The sequence below is a fragment of the Malaclemys terrapin genome, chromosome 1 (assembly GCF_027887155.1).
Source record: "Malaclemys terrapin pileata isolate rMalTer1 chromosome 1, rMalTer1.hap1, whole genome shotgun sequence".
Classification (NCBI taxonomy): domain Eukaryota; kingdom Metazoa; phylum Chordata; order Testudines; family Emydidae; genus Malaclemys; species Malaclemys terrapin.
This window is the reverse complement of record NC_071505.1, coordinates 28,276,823-28,294,417: the sequence shown is the minus strand read 5'-3', so window position 1 is coordinate 28,294,417 and position 17,595 is coordinate 28,276,823. Positions and strand designations below refer to the sequence as shown.

The window sequence follows — 17,595 nt, the reverse complement described above, 5'->3', positions numbered from 1 at the left end:
TATATTATAGACTTATAGAGAAAGACCTTCTAAAAACGTTAAAATGTATTACTGGCACGCGAAACCTTAAATTAGAGTGAATAAATGAAGACTCGGCACATCACTTCTGAAAGGTTGCCGACCCCTGTCTTAGTGAATGAAGTTCTCAGTTGTAGTTGTATAAGCAGTGTGGACAGGTACTCCTACAAAACCAGGTCCTGTGACAACTTCTAGCTGTGATTCAATGCAGAAGAAAATAAAAAGACATGTACACTAAATAAATTCTATAAGAGGATCAATTGCTTTACTGGGAATAAACAGACAACTTCGAAATTAGAAATTTTTAAAGATATGCAGAGTCAGTAGAGCACAAAATACTTCTTGTTACTGAGGGAATAAAAATATAAAATAAGAATTTACCAAAGCAATAGTATTATCATCGGGTAAGAAAACCTTCCTGTGCATGAACAGGAAAGCTCAGTGATGTATTGGTTGTTTGGTTTTTAAATTAAACTGCTTGATGTTAAATTTACTGCAGGGAAGTTGGGTCTCTGGGAGCCAGGCTAATAACATGCTGGAGTCTTTGACCATTGTGATTAGAAAATTAAATTGAAAAGGCACAGGCCTTTCCTTATCGCTCTTGCAGATAAAATCATAGATAAAGAAACTCCTGAAAGACCTTCCGCTTTAGTTCACCTCTCTGACCCAAGTACTTTTTGTTTCAAGCACTCATTATGTGATTAACATTCAAATTAACTCCAGAATAGGTCACCATGTTGCTTCCGTTTTGCAAAAATTTAATACCCACAAACTATGTCAAAAGTAATTAGGCTAAGCAATATTCATTATAGGGGAGGGTGGCACTGGACAGCTGAAATCAAATGCCATATTTCTAAATTCCTTTGCACTGCTTGCAGGTTAGTTTTTCAATTCTCAGGCAGCTGACTCCACTGGTATTTGGAAGAATACCAAATATTTTGAAAAATCTAAATCTTTTCGGGGATGGTGATGAATAATAATTTGTTTGTCCATACACAAAGTACTACTTATCAGTATTCAAGTAACACATGAATAATTAAGACCTAAATTGTTGTATTAGGTATATATAGCAACTTAATTTATCATTGAGCTTTCATACTTAGGTCTGGTCTACACTAAGACATTAGGTTGGTATAACTACATCGCTCAGGGTTATGAAAAATCCACACCCATGAATGACGCAGTTAAAATGACCTGACCCCCGGTGTAGACCACATTAGGTTGATGGGAGAATTCACCCATTGACCCTAGCTTCTGCCTTTTGGGGAGGTGGATTATGTATGCCTATGGGAGAACCCCTCCTGTCAGCGTAAGTAGTGTCTTCACTGAAGCACTACAGTGGCACAGCTGCAGTAGTATTTTAAGTGTAAACAAGCCCTCAGTTGGTATACTTAGCTCTCACTTCTCGCTCTGGCCTCCGGCCTCTGACTCTGACCCTTGTTTCCATTTCCCTGCTCTTGACGCTTGCTCACAACTCCATCCCTAAAAGATTGTGATATCTGTTTTTCACAGGATTAAGCTTTTGGTTCTCATAGATGCTCTAAGATGCTTTGATTGTTTGCTCAAATCCAGTGTATTCAATAGGGTTTTATTCCCAAATATGAAGACTTCATCAGAGCGCTGTATTATGTCAAATTTTAAGACATGATTTAATAGTTGTTTTTTACTCTAAAAAGATTGAATCTTAATGGTTATGTTGTTGGAATGCCTTAATGTCCAATTTACAGAACATGTCAGAAGTTAATATTTTATTACAGTGGATTTAAAAGAGCATTCAATGTATCGGGCACAGTATTTTTAGTTGTTGCCCTATGGTTGTAAATCTAATGAAGACTACTGTTGTGTATTTTCACACTTTTTGTGGGGCGAAGGGATTTTTACTTTCTTCCCGTCTCCTCTCTCCTCCTATTGTTCCCTGCCTTACTGAAAAACTCTGGCTCTGCATCCTCTATGTTGCATCCTTCTCTGGCCCCAGATGCTGCTACTTCATCATTATTTATTTGTATTACCATATAGTAAGTAGCAGCCCTAGTCATGGACCAAGACCCCATTCTACTAGATGCTGTACAAACCGAACAAAATCTGGAGCTTCAGAAATCACACCGCTGATTCACGTGTGACGATAATGAAGACTTCAGCAAGGAAATGGTAGCAGAAATGAACAGACAAATACTAGAAGAGAAGAGGGAGGCAATGGGATGTAAAGAGATGTCTTCAAGTTGTGGTGAGATGGGTGAGACCAGTAGTGGAGAGCTTCACTGGTACTGCAGTCACAGTTTGTTAGGTTGCATTTACATTTTGTTGTGTGCTATCTGTGATATCAGACGCTAGTAGTGCTTGTGTCTGCAGGACCTTCCGTCCCTGTGGGAAAGTATGATCGCATATCCACTTGCTTCCTGATGACACCCTTTAGTGACTGTAGTAATAGCTTAGATGTACGTCAGCAGTGGTTGTACGTCAGCAGTGGTTCCAGTGATGTGTGGCCCTCAAAATGAAGGAGAAAACTGGGGCATTTTAGGCAACTGAAACAGAGGAGTTGTGAATGATGCAGTAGAAATGAGGAGCAGAGAAAGTGGTGGAAATAAGGGACATGGAGAAGAAATTCACAATGTTAAACGAGAGAAAGTAATATTCTGTAAATAGCTTAATTTCAGGGGAACAGTTTTTGAGTTTCTTTTGGCTACTCATCAAACATAGTGAATGTAATTGAATATATAGCTACAGACATTCTGAAGTAAAACTTCTGTCATTATCAAATTCCCCTCTCGCTGTTTTTTTAAAGAATCCTTATCTGACAGACAAACATAATATAAAACCCTTGTTTCTGTGTTTCTGCTAATGAATGCCTAGTTTCTATCTGGAGGATTATTGTATCCCAGATGGCATATGAAATTGGCTCTTATTATAGTTTTATCCCGAGATTTTTTTCTAAAACAATGTTTGAGTTTAAGTGTTTCTATGCTTGGCAGCCGGGCAACCATATTCACACTGGAGAGTGTCAAAGGATTTGAAAGAACCATTAATATAAATATTCCCCAAGGCGTGGATGCCCATGTTTAACCAGATAGAAGATGTGTAGTACTTCAATTATTAGAATCTTCAAAGTGGCTTCGAGCCAGAGTGGTGGTTGTAGGATCTAACTAGGGATCTCTGTGAATTATTTTTGAGTCCATTGGCAAAATATTTTGCAACTAGATAGCCACAGTGATTTTATAAATCTTTATCATTATGGATATAAGATGAAGAGGTGGGTCTCAATTTTAGTCCAAGAATGGAAGATTTATCTTTTGTCAAGTGCTGAAGGCACTGTACAAGCTCTAAAGTTTTGACAAGCTGTCAAAATTTTAAATCCAGAGCTTTCTAAGTCAGTTGGAGTAAACCAGACCTACATGCGACAAAGGAGAGAGAAGGAATTAAGACTATAGTTCTGTGCAGGGAGAGAGGAGACAGGAAAGGGAAGAAAAGGAAAGGGATTATCCCCAGGTTGTAAATGGAGGTTAATGGTAAACCTTCAAAAAGTCTTTTTTAAAGAATCTTTTTAAATTTTGTAAGTTGCCAATAAACTGTAACAAATAAGATCAGTAGGGAAAAGTCTGAAACAATTCATCAAAACTCTTAATTTTCAAATTACTAAGCAGAAACCTTTTATCTACTGAAAGAGAGGAGTGTGTGTGTGTTGGGGAGGACAGGCATTTAGATGATTGTACTTGGAATAATAGATGAAAATGTGGACACTGGCCTAGACAATGTTGTGTTTTATAATTAGGGCCCTACCAAATTTCCGGCCATGAAAAACAAGTCACAAACTGTAAAATCTGATCTTCCCTGTGAAATCTGGCTATTATAGGGGAGGGGAAGCCTAATGTGTGCTGGACTTCAGCTGCTAGTTCTGGCTGTGCTGGGGAGGGACGGGACTTCCTTTTCCCCTGCAGCTGCCGCTCCTGGGCCAGGTCAGACAGATCTCCAGGAACCTCCCAGGAGGCTCCATGGCTGCTGGTTGGCAACCCAGCTCTGAAGGCAGTGCAGCAGTGAGTGCACTTCCTGAAGCAAAAATATGACCTGTAACTGTAAATTGGACAAGATTATTAATTCATTTGGCAAGTCTCCGCTTGTGGTGATGCACATTGGAGCCAATGAGACAGCATTACATGGAATTATGTGGATTATAGAAGACTTTGTGGAGCTTGGAAGGGAGCTGAAGAAGAGGAAAATTCAAATGATGTTCTTTGAGATCCACAATATCTTGCAATACACAAGTGAGAGAAGGCCGAAAGTACTAGAGGTGAACTGTTGGCTGCATGATTGGTGTGAAGCTGAAGGTTTTGGTTCCATGGAACCTTGGGCCAAATTCTAGTGAGAGAGGGGGTTGTGCAAATGGGACAGCTTGCATCTCACGAGCAGGGGGCTATTCTTGATTGGAGACTGGCTGGAGCAGTCAGGAGGACACAAAGGAGGCAAATGCATTATAAACAACGTAGTATGTAGTGAACAAATTGAACTGATGCGACCAAAAAATATGAAGAGAAGAAATTTTTCATTTGCTAATGTACCAGTGCTAGGTGTCTGGCTAACAAGTAGATTCTAATTGATGAGAAGAAATTTGATATTATTGACATTACTGAAATTTGATTTTCTAACACAAAAGGTATTTCACCCAACATGAGGAAATTCATATTTTGGACCTCATGAGAGAGACTACTGAATTGGAAGTTGGTGTTTGCCTAAGGTCCAATGATCAATATGGGCAAACAAAATACAGTCCCAATCAATAAAACCAGTTAAACTTGGTGTTTAAAAAGGGCTAAATTATCAAAGCTGAGGAAAATTATGGGAAAAAAATGGGAGATGTGAAGGGGTGAACTAGGCCTGGAGGCCTCAGGGTCCTATGATATCCAGTCGTAGAGAGGAGCAGAAGAGAAGTCCTCCTACCAGGGAAGCAACCAAAGAGAGAAGCTACAGGGAGCAGCCAATCAGAGCCCTGCAGGCTCACATAAAAGGAGCTTCAGGGTCGGAGTCAGTCTGTTGCTGCCTGGAGCTGGAAGAGAGAAAACTGTGTTCCTGGCTTGCTGAAAGAGCAGCAGGACCATGGACAGCTCAGTGTTGGCAGGGCCTGGGCAAGCAAGAGAAAGCTCCTGGCTGGCTGCTGGGACTGACTGAGCACAGGGAAGGTTGCAGGAAGACAGTGGAGACATGGAGGAAGCCCTGGGGGGTATGGCCCATCAAAGGGCCAGGACAAGTTAGATTGCAAACCCAGAAGGGGTTTGTTCTGTTTCACGTACAGGCAGTGTGTGAGACTTGGCCGCTCACTGAAAACCTGCCTGAGAAACCATTGACAGGGGTCACCACAAACTGAGAGACTGCAGGCACATGCACTCGACCAGAAGGTGCATGCAAGAGGTGGGTGCCAACCCATTAGAGGAGGTAAAAATTAGATAGAAAAATGTGAGTGAAAATTGGGATTTTTATAAGAAGAATTTATTAGATGGGCAAAAAGCCACAATTCCACAATCAAGAAAGAGGATAACTTTGGCTATAACCCCATCCTGGTTTAGTGGTTAGGTGACGGCAACAAAAATCAGAGGAAATAGCAATTGATATAAATGAGAAGTTATGAACTGTAGAAAATTGATAAAGGAAGTTAAAGACATCAGGGAAAATCCATGGCTGGCAGTGCTAATGACCATAAGGAATTGTTAAAAGTAATATTAGAACAAAAGAAATCCTAGCAATGATATAGGTCCATTACTAGATGGAGATGGTAAAATTGATGATGATGCAGAGCAGGCAGAAATATTCAATAATTATTTCTGTTCTATATTTGGAAAGAAGGAGGGAGATGTATTTGTGTTACAAGAGGATGATGAAGTATTTTCCGGTCTATTTGTAACAAAGGAAGGTGTTTAACATCTGCTGAGAATAAACATTTTGAAAATGGCATTGCTGGACAGTTTGCACCCAAGAGTCCTAAAAGAGTTGGCAAGGAGATCTTTGGCCCACTGATATTAATTTTTTAATAAATCTTGAAATACTGGGGAAATTCCAGAAATTGGAAGAGTACTAATGTGTCAATATTAAAAAAGGACAAGTGGAATGATATAGAGAACTACAGGCCAATTAGCCTGACATCAATCCCAGGCAATAATAGAAAAGCTGATACAGAATTCAATTGATAAACAATTAAAAGATAGGAATATAATTGCCAGTCAACATGGCTTTATGGAAAATAGGTCTTGTCAAACAAACCTGATTTAATTCTTTTGAGATTACAAATTTGCCTGGCAAAGGTAATTGCATAATTATATAATGCACTTAGACTTTTGTAAGGCATTTGAGTTAGTATTGCACAACATTCTGATTAAAAATAGCACTATAAAATATCAATAAGCACATCTTAATTGCATGAAGAACTGGCTGGCTGACAGATCTCAAAAACTAGTTGTCAGTGGAGAATCATCATTGACTGGGGGTGTTTCTAGTGGGGTTTTATAGGGATTGGTAGAAGGTCTGACGTTCAACAATTTCATCAATGATCTGGAGGTAAAATATAAAATTGATGCTGATTAAAATTTTGTGAATGAAACAAAGGTTGATGGGTGGTAAATAACGATGAGGACAGGCAGTCATATAGAGCGATCAGGATCTCTTGGTAAGCTGGGCCCATTCAAACAAAATGCAAAGTTATACATGTATGAACAAAGAATGCAGGCCATACCTACAGAAAGTCGGATTGTATCCTGGAAATCAGAGACTCTGAAGAGGATCTGGGGGTCATAGTGGACAAGCAATTGAACATAAACATTAGTTTAATGGTGTGGAAAAACGGGCGAACATGACCTTTGGATATATCAGTGGGAATAGTGAGTCAGAGTAAGGAGTTGATTTTTACCTCTGTATACGGCACAGTTGAGACTGATGCTGGTTCTGGTGTCAACATTTTAGAAATTAAATTGAGAAATAGAAGTGTTTGCATAAAACAGCCACAAATATTAGTTGAGCCCTGGAGAAAATGCCTTACAGTGAGAGACTTAAGCTAACTGATTGAGCTCTTTATCAGAAAGAAGATTGAGAGGTAACTTGATTACAGTGCATAAGTACCTTCACAGGGAGAAAATATCAGGTGGTAAAAGGCTCTCTAATATAGTGGAGTAAGACATATCAAGAACCATTGGGCTGGAAGCCAAAGCCAGACAAATTCTGTTAAAAATCTTTGATTTATTTTAATTGTAAAGGATGACTAACCATTGGAAACAAGGGAAGTGATGGATTCGCTATCTCCTGATGTCTTCAAATCAAGAACAGATGTCTTTCTGGAAGACATGCTTTACACAAACACAAGTTATGCTTTAGTCAAACACAGGTTACTGGGTTCAATACAGTAACTGGGTAAAAATTAATGCCCTGTGATATACAAGAGGACAGACTAGATCAAATGGTCCCTTCAGACCTTAAACTATGAATCTGTGAGAACCCATAAGGAACCTGATCAATTATGGACATAAATGGAAAATTGCCAGGCCATCCTAGTGATGGTCTCTTTCAAACAGACTCACGGTGCTGCTTCTCCAGTTTTATCTGGTTGAAAACATGCCTTCAGCATAGAAAAAAAATGTCTTTTGGTGAATCCCAACACTTCAGCCAAAGAATGTGTGAATAACTTATACACTAGAAAATTGTTTTGTATTTAAACATGATTGGGAATACTCAAACTGGCAGATATGATGCTTACTATGACTCTGTGGTCAGTCCAGCTAAGGGCAAGATGTGTTCAGCATCCTGTCAGCTGGCTGTGGTTAAGCTCTGAGTGCATGTTACTCCGCCACCTCCTCCCATGCTGGTAAATAGAGTTCTGAGGGGCATTTTTGCTCAGCTCCCAGTGCACTGGCTAGCATGCTGAACGGGCATGTGAAAAGTAGGGTGGGAAGTAACTTCTTACTGGTCAGGAGCAGTAGAAGACTTCTTGCCCCTGGAATCAAAGGGGAGCAGGTCCCTTTTCTTGCTGCCTTCTGGGGCAGCACAGCTACTTTTTGCCCCTTGCACATGGCAGTATCTAAAAGCACAGTCTAGCTTTTAGGCTGTAATCTTTTGAAATACTGGTCTCTCTCTCTCTCTCTGTGTGTGTGTGTGTGTGTGTGTGTGTGTGTAAAATTCTGTCATACTTTTTCAAATAAAAAAAATTGTTTGGTCCAACTCTCGTAAGAGGGTCAACATTTATCAGAGCTCAATCCTGCTCCCATCAGTTTCAGTGGCAAAATTCCCATTGACGTCACTGGGAGCAGATTCAGGTTCAAAGGATCTAGCTAACGAGCTGAGGGGAAAAAAAAGACGAAAGACTAATCCTAAATGTAATAAACCTAACCACATACTTTCTTGGTTAGACACTGAAAGTGACCTGGTTGTCTCTTGAAGGTCCTCTGTGCCTGAACTAAAGGATGGATAAATGTGATTCCATATGAGGTATGAGTTAATGAGCACGTGGAAGGAAATTTTTGTAGTTCCTGATGTCTGAAATAGCTTTTTAAAAAATAAACAGGTTGTCTTCAGAGCAGGGGTTGTAATTCTTCATGTCTGGTTCAGCGGCATCAGGCTTATAGCTTCCAAAAGTTAATCAACATATTAGGTTTCTTAAAGATTTTAAGACAAAAACAAACATACAAGCAAAACCTTTACAATTAAAAGTAAGTTAGTCTGTTTTTATCTGTCCACCAGCCAAATTCCAGTGTTCCACTGCCCAGAGGCATACAATCTGGTTACATGCTTTATATGTCAAAGGCAGACTCTCTGACTTCGGAACAGCACCTAACCTTATTAAAACAAGGAGCTTCCAAATGTTTGGGGAACATAAATGGAATGGCTTTTATATAGCAGGTTGTCTACAATATCAGACAAAGGCTTTAAAAACCTTTATTTGTTCTAATTCATATCATAGAAGGCTATTGGCCTTTAGTCAGTGTTTTTAAACATATAACCCAAAATTGCAACATAACAAAGTCTCAGAAAATCAATAAACCCCAAATTATACAACTTTTGTTTCCCTTTTATTTAAACTCCTTGTCTGAATTCTGTATTGTTAGCTTTACTTTAAACAAGAGTTGGCAAAAGCTGCTAAGTCTGCATGAATCTTTCTAAAGAAGTCTCTGACTTCTCTGTGTGGTCATCTTCATGCTTTTGTAAGACTACAGATAAGGTGTATACTTCTGTTTGAAAAATAATTTATAGTAGTGTAAAATAATAGGATCAAAATTTGTAGTAATTTTGCACTAAATTGTACAGTTGGTAACACATTATTAAACCTAAATGTTCATTCCTATATAATGGGTGCAAGCGGTGGAACACTGAATGGTACGCCTTATGATCACATCTTCTTAACACAATTATCCATGCAAATTTCAGATTATGAAGAGATGCATTTATAATTTAGATGACACTGTTTGTATTTGTTAAGGTACAATATATCTCTTTCTATAATGAGTTCACTTGCCTGTAGTGAAAATGGTAACGTCTTGTGAATAGCGTTTGTTTAAAGACTGAAGCAGCAACAAAGAAACATAATGACACATCTGGGTGTATCTTATTGTTATTATAGTTACATTAAGTTTTCTATACACTTAATTTTTCATGAGTTCTTTTCTACCAGATAGTTTCTTTGGGGCTGGTATGTAGTGTATTGAGACTGTTTCTGTTAGACCACAGAGCATAAGAAAGCACTTTAAGAAAAAAAAATTCATCAGGTCTTTTTACCTTTTTCCCTTTCTAGTTGTTGATGTTGTCATTCATTAGATTCGGATGAGCGGCTGTTAGCAGAGGTGATGCCTTCTTTCCTGTTCAGGGTTGAAGCTATTATATTTGTTTTCAGTTCTTGCTTCACAAGGGTATGCATATTGTGTGACTAGTATTCTACTGAATTTCTTGCTTCTGATGTCTTTACTTCAGTTGGTTTGTAGATGATAGTGTATTCATACTCACTGGTGATGGTGATAATTTCCCAACAGCTGAAGCTTCCCTTTTCTTTTCCATTGTATATCTCCCTCGGATGTTTGGAAAATCTTTAAAACCAGGGTTGAAAGAAGGAGAATGGTATAACAGCACAGTAATATAACGGTGTAATGAAGAAGCAATACATTAAGCATTATGTGAAGCAATAGATTTGTCATCAGATATTAAGCATTTTTTCCCCACTACCAGTGCTTAATTTATGATGCAAAATGTACGGCAGGCTGTGGGAGAGCCTGGCACAATTAAAAGCAAAACTGGCCTAATATGGCTGTGGGAATAGCAGTCTGACACAGCCAAAAAGACAAGTTTTACTGCAATGATGTTGTTCCAGCAATAACATTGAGGTGTTTATCAGATGCAGTATCAAGTTAAACCATTACAAGGCAGTGTAGGAAGTTAAAGATTATAGCGAGATAACGGAACAGCAAATGAGTATTTCCTAAATCTAGTTGATAAGAGAAACAAGGACATGCTGCCTGCCAATAGCAGTGTTCATATTAGTGTGTCTAAGTGTAGAGTTGTTAAGACAAGGTAATGCAGAAATAAACATAAGGATACTGAAAACATAACACATTTCATACATTTACACTCTTCATTTGGAATCTAGTTTTTTTTAAAAGGCTAAGTAGTTTCAGATCCTATATATGCATCTGAGAGATTTTGAGGTTTTATGATGTGGGAAAACATCTTTTTTTTTTTTTTTTTTTTTGCCTGTGTGAAAGACCTCTATGAACTGAGAAAACTGGCAATATACAAAATGGATAGACAGACACAAGAAAAAATGTTGCCCCCCTCAGATCTTTCATTTATAGCAGGGGTCAGCAACCTTTCAGAAGTGGTGTGCCGAGTCTTCATTTATTCACTCTAATTTAAGGTTTCGTGTGCCAGTAATACATTTTAACGTTTTTAGAAGGTCTCTTTCTATAAGTCTATAATATATAACCAAACTATTGTTGTATGTAAAGTAAATAAGATTTTTAAAATGTTTAAGAAGCTTCATTTAAAAGTAAATTAAAATGCAGAATCCCTCGGACCGGTGGCCACGACCCGGGCAGTGTGAGTGCCACTGAAAATCAGGTCACGTGCCACCTTTGGCACACGCGCCATAGGTTGCCTACCCCTGATTTACAGTAATCTTCATGTTTAGTTGTAACAATAACCAGTAAAGAGAGAACTTTAAAAAATTGTCTGAAATTAAGTGCCCCTTTAGTACCTAGATGAAAATAAAGAAAATGTGCTAACCCAGTTACAGTTCTTATCTAGATGTTTTAAACTTTGGATTAGGGAGTAGTAATTAAGAACATACTGAGACACAAAGCAGTAAGTATATTTGAGGTTAGTCAGACAGTATCCCTTGGGCGATGGTGGGGGAACAAAACAGGAAGCCTCTTGACTGGAAAACTACAAGAGAAGTCCCCTCCCTGCAGATGTGGATAAATAAAGCAATACACACAATGTGCAGTTGATGTCACTATTAGGATAGATAGTGAACTCTTGGCATTTTAACCCAGTGTTAATTTGGGGGATAAAAAGGTTCTTAACCTGAAACTTGATAATACAGTTTATACCTCTTAACATTTTGTTGTTAAGATGCTATATATGGGATTTTTGTTTTTATGTGCAAGTCATGCTCACTTTGACAGAGAGCATATCACTTAAGGATTCAACTCCTCTGAGGAGCTGAATGTTTATCATCAGGTGGATAGTGAATGCCTTAAGTTTGACAAGATGAACAGAAGACAATATAAAGGACAGTAGCTCTGGTATAGCACTGGTGGTAGAAGGTAGGAAGGATTTCTGAAGGCCTGAAAATCCCTGCTTGCTGTTATTGCCTCTGTTCTTTTGAGAAGTGCATAGTGCATCTTTCCCCCAGGACAAGACTCAAATTGAAATACTCTCATGTACATACTATGTTATCATACATGTCATAGATTTTAAAAAGATGAACCATAAGGTCTTTAAAGAAAAAAGAATAGAGGGAATGAGAGTTGGAAACCAGAATTGTTCACAGAAAACAAATATTTACCTGAGAACACTCAACCATGCAACTGTTCTGCTGTCTGACAAAATTGTAGACAACAATGTATTTTCATCATGTTGTGATACACACATTACTTAACAGCAAAAAAGCTATTCCAGTTGTCCAGGTAAATATGTATCTTGTATATTCTAAATCTCGAATAAGAATTTTTTTTGTAGTAATGTCTGACAGAGCACAGTGATTCTGTCTATTCAGATGGCAGATATGCTCTCTACATGCTAAAAATAACTTTAAAAATGATGTGTACACATGCAAAATGCCTTCATGCCAGATTCCATTTTTACTTTAATATGTTGTTTTTAAGTAATCTAAAAGAAATTAGATCAATTAAAATTTAAATTTCTTGCTAAATTAATGTTGAACTCTTGTTTTAGAGTGTGTGTGCCTCTGTGTGTTTATAAAAAGTGTGTATGTGTGTTTACCTAAATATTCAGGGAGGGAAGACGCCTTGGTAAATAAAGTTAAGGAGTTCAACCATGTAGTGACCTTTCATTAGACAGTATTTTAGTCATCTTGAAAACAAATTTAAAACATGGTAATTTTCTCTGTCAATGTTTTAATAAGGGCTAGTTCTTAAAGGCTAAGCTAGTTCTCCTAGAGACTCCAATATTTCCTATCCCTATTCAGACTTTTTCTCTATTTCTCTTTTAACCCTACTTGCCTTAGGATAAGATGTGTGAATTTGAATTGAACTAATGACTTTTTGTGAGGGGAGTGTAAAATGTACTAGCCAATTTCACGCTGTACAATAATATTTATTTCATATTCCATTTGTCTCCTCCCACTTTTAGCTTTATTTTTTCATGCTGCCACCAACAGTTGCAGTAGCATCCAACTTCTTGTTCTTCCATTGCCCTCTTTTTTTCCTTCATATTCCTCCTTAAAATCGACTTCTTCCCTTCCTAGAGTCCCAATGATCTGTGAACAAACTTTCCTTATTGGAACTGTTGCCCCAGGGTTTGTCTTGTCTTTGAGATTTTAAGCTTTCTGTGGAGCGCATGTGTTATGGTATGTTTTATAAAGAAGCATGTACACTTACAGGGCTGTAAAATGCTTAATACTTTGCGGTTTTGTATAGTGCCTTTCTTGTGAGGATATCAAAGTGTATCATTATTCACATTTTTCAGATGAGGAAACATAAACACAGGAAGTTTAAATGACTTGCTTGAAATCGCACAGCAAATTTGGCAATAGAGATGGGAGCAGAACACACTTGACTCTGATGCTAAGGCCAGGTCTACATTACAGACTTACAGTCCACTTTCCCGAATGAGGAAGTTATACCAACCTAACCCTCCGTGTAGACAGCACTATGTTGATGGGAGAGCTTGTCCCATCAACATAGCTACCGCATCTTGTGGAGGGAGATTAACTACACTGATGAGAGACATTCTTCTGTCAGTGTAGGTGCATCTTCACTTAAGTGCTACAGTGGTTCAGCTGCACTTAAGTGTAGACCTGCTTTGTCCCTCCCTTGAGCTAACTATTGGACCATGCTCCCTTTCTTTATACCATAAAGTATTGTACTGCAGCCAAGCATCTCCCACAATTCCTGATGTCTGGGCTAACTGTTCACTCTTGCAGCACACAGAGGCAGATTAGTGTTTTGGCACCACCACGCTGGCATGTGCCATCTGCTCCTGCTTGTGGCCAGATGCTTTGCTGAGATACTGAAGGTTGACACTGCCATAGCGTCCCTGGCAGAAGATACGATTATCCCCTCAGAAGGGGAGTTCTATCCTAAGGACCCCAGGGAATACAAAAATGGAGGCTTCTCTCAAAAAAGACTTTGTGGACTCCTCAGCCTCCCTCCAGGTGTTCCTAGCAGCTACTTGCTTTTCGAGGGCATAGCTCTCTCCTAGCTGGAAGATCACAGAGCCCTTGTGGGTAGAGATTTCCCTGACTTCAGCTCTGTTAAAGAAAGTTTCCCTGGCAACAGCATATTGTTGTTAATATCTCACTGGATACAATGAGATTCTCAGCCAAAGCCATGGCCTCCAGCTCAGTGACCAGGCAGGACCTATAGATCTGTCCATGGAAAGTGGATAGCCACACCAAGCAAGTGCTGTCTCCAAATTTACAGGAGCCCTGCTTTTCAGAGAGAAGCTAGACAACATAGTGGTGGACAATACTGCAAAATCAAAATGGTCCCTCCCACTGTCACATCATGCCTTTGAGAGAGAGTACAGACTAGCCTTCAGACAAAGGTGCTCCTTTTGGCCTTCATCCTCAGAGAAATACTATCAAAAGGACAACAGGTTCTCCAGAGAAAAGCTGTGGAACCGTAGCTCTGTAGGAAAGCCCCAAGCGAACCCTGCCACTCCCAAAGCCTCTGTATGATAAAACCCTGCCTGGAGCTGAAGCTAAAGCTAGGGGGCACAATTTCCCATTTCCTGGAGAAATGGGTTGCATTGACCATGGACCCATGAGCCAGGGAAATAGTTAGTCAGGGATGATCCCTCGAGTTACGGACTCCACTTCATCCGTTCTTCATCTGGTCTCCTATCTTGAATTATCCCGTAAAGTGCAATCTATTCCAGAATGAGATATCTCATCTCTTGGATATGGCAGTAATAGAGAATATCCCCTCAGAAGAAAAATTATCAGTGTTCTAATCCATCTTCATTGTACACTTCTGAATGATGGGGAATCCAACCATTCTAGATCTCAGAAGGCTCAACAAGTGGATTAAGAAAATGAAGAAATCTCTACAGTGTCTTTATAGCTTCAGTGGATCTGGTGGATATATATCTCCACATAATTATCAGACCCTGCCATTACAGATTTCTGAGGTTTGCTAGTGGTGCGAAGCATTGTCAGTACCGGGCACTCCAGTTTGACTTGTCCTCAGCCCAGCAGGTCTTTACAAAGGTGGTGGTGGTAATCATAGCCAGACTTAGGTTACAGGGAATCCACCTTTACCCCTCCTGGATGACATCTTTTAATCAGAGCTCCATCCCCAGCAACAACACACAGAGCTATGTCCCTGATGTTGAATTTCCTGCAGATGCATGGTTTTATTATCCATATCATTATTATCCATTATTATCTCCTTGATTCCATCGACCAAAATAACTCACTTAGGAGTGGACACAGATATCTTGATAGCAAGAATATATCCATTTTTAGAGAAGTTCCAGAAGATTCAAGACTTCCTCAAATTGTTTTGGAACTGCAAGAGGCCTGAAACTAGAACCACTAAGCTTTCAGCCACTAGTCCCCACCTAAATTAAAAATTAAATTAAATTAATGGAGATATCCCATCTCCTAGAACTGGAAGGGACCTTGAAAGGTCATCCAGTCCAGCCCCCTGCCTTCACTAGCAGGACCAAGTACTGATTTTGCCCCAGATCCCTAAGTGGCCCCCTCAAGGATTGAACTCACAACCCTGGGTTTAGCAGGCCAATGCTCAAACCACTGAGCTATTCCTCGCCCCCACAACCTGGTATCATACATAGGGATCACTCCATGGGTACAGTCTCACATCAGGCCCTTCAAGGCTTCATCTTAAAGATATGGGGGCACTCTCTGAAACGCATGAAGGATCACGTGAAGGTTCCAGCACAGATGATCAACACCTTTAAAATGGTGGTCAGCCTCTATGCCTTCCAGATTGTCACAACTGTCACCAGCCTGGAGGGCTGGAAAGCTCACTGGGGGTCCAAAACAGGCATCTGATAGCCGGCGGACTGACAGCATAAACCATCTAGAACTAAGAGCAGCCAAGCTGTTGCTACACGTTCTGATTCAGTCAGACAATATGACGATGGTTGCTTATGTGAACAACCAAGAGGAAAAAGAAGCCCAACGCTGTACAGCTAAGTGATGGAAATCATGCACTGGATGGATAGTACATTCTCATATATCCCTCAAGGTAGCTCCTACTGATCTTGCTCCGATTGATCAAGATGAATAACTGAGTGTTGCCTGCATCAGGAAGGCTTTTAAGTTAATCATCCAGTTATTTGGCTTTCCCTCAACCAATCTATTCATGAATCACTTGAACGTGGAGAGACCACAGTACTTCAGCAGGGAGGTGGACCCCAAATCCAAGGGGACAGATGCACTATCGCACTGATGTCCTCAGGGCCTCCTCTGTATGTTTACAATCTTCCTATCATTAGGGAAGGTAGTCCAGAAAATAAAATGAACAGGTGACGATAATATTGGTAACCCCACATTGGCCAAGGAGAGCCTGGGTTTTGGACCTAATTGAGCTGAAATAGGACCTCCAGTACTGCTCCCAAAGAGACAGGACATCCTCTTACATGGTCCTCTTCTTCATCTGGATCGGAACCATCTGCATTTAACAGCCTGGCTGTTGAAAGGGAAGTGCTAGTGTTGTTGGGTCTGGCCTCCAAAGTCATCAGAATGCATTCTAGAAGAGTATTGACCTTGAATGCATACTCCTCTATCTGGACCAAGTTCTGTGCTGGTGCCAGGAACATGAAGCAAATAGCCAGAATTCCTTGAGTTCTGCGATCTTGAAATTTCTCCAAGAAGGCTTGGATAGAGGTCCCCAACCTAGCACCATTGCACGTCAAGTGTCCGCCCTTTGTAGCATGATAGTCACAGGATCCATGGGTTCTTTGGCAGAATACCCCTCTCCCTTCCCCCCCACATAGCCTGATTCCTTAAAGCAGTCTGATTAGTCAAACCAGCAATCAGGCCTCTCTTTCCCAAGTGGGACTGCCATTTGTACTGAGAGCCCTGATGAACCACCTCTTTGAACCATTCACATCAGTGTCTTGCTTTCTGATTGCCATCACATCTGCCAGGTGAGTTTTGGAGCTGTCAGTGCTTCCTATGCAGGAGCTTTTCTGTGTGTTTCATTAGGACAAGGTGGTGCTCAGAACTCCAGAATTGTATATCCCAGAGGTGAACTCTTTCCTCCATGCTTCCCCAGAGGTCGGTCTCCCTTTTTTCTGTCCCAGGCCACCAAGGAGAAGTGGCATGCTTTAGATTCAAATGTACAAAGTCTACTCGGAGATCGGGTGCCCTGTTTGTATCCTTCCTCCGGAAATGCCAAGGACCCAGAGCTTCCAAGTCATCCATTACTAGGTGAATTAGACTATGTATTGAAGAAGCATACAAGACATTGAGGATTCTGGTTCCTTAAGGGATCAGGGCACACTCAACGTGATCCCTGGTGACTTCATGGGCAGAAAGAACTAGTGCATCCATAGTGGAAACATGTAAGGCAACCACCTGGTCAAGCACTACAAGGTAGATTTCCTGTTCTCTGCAGAGGCGTCTTATTGCAGGAAGTTAGTGCAGGCCGTGATTGGGACATGGTTTTTGCCCTTTGAACAAATGTTATAAATGAGAAGGGATACTGTTTTCCTTTTCTTCCCACCTTCTCTATAACCTTCCCTACATCTGTTCATTGCTCTCTACTTCCCAGAACTTCAAGAACTGTGGAAGATGCTGGACTGTAGAATGGAAATTTTTTTACTGATAATTCCTTTTATGCATCTTCCACAGTTCTACCCACCCTAACTAGCTCATAAGGTCAGATGCTGAGTGAGATTTTTACTTTGTCC

General features: G+C 40.0%; 1 protein-coding gene across 1 annotated transcript in view; it reads left to right on the top strand.

Moving 5' to 3' along the window:
* The window catches only part of COG5 (component of oligomeric golgi complex 5), a 329,906-nt gene that overhangs the window by 30,517 nt on the left and 281,794 nt on the right, over positions 1 to 17,595 (top strand). The gene's annotated exons all lie outside the window — the stretch shown is intronic.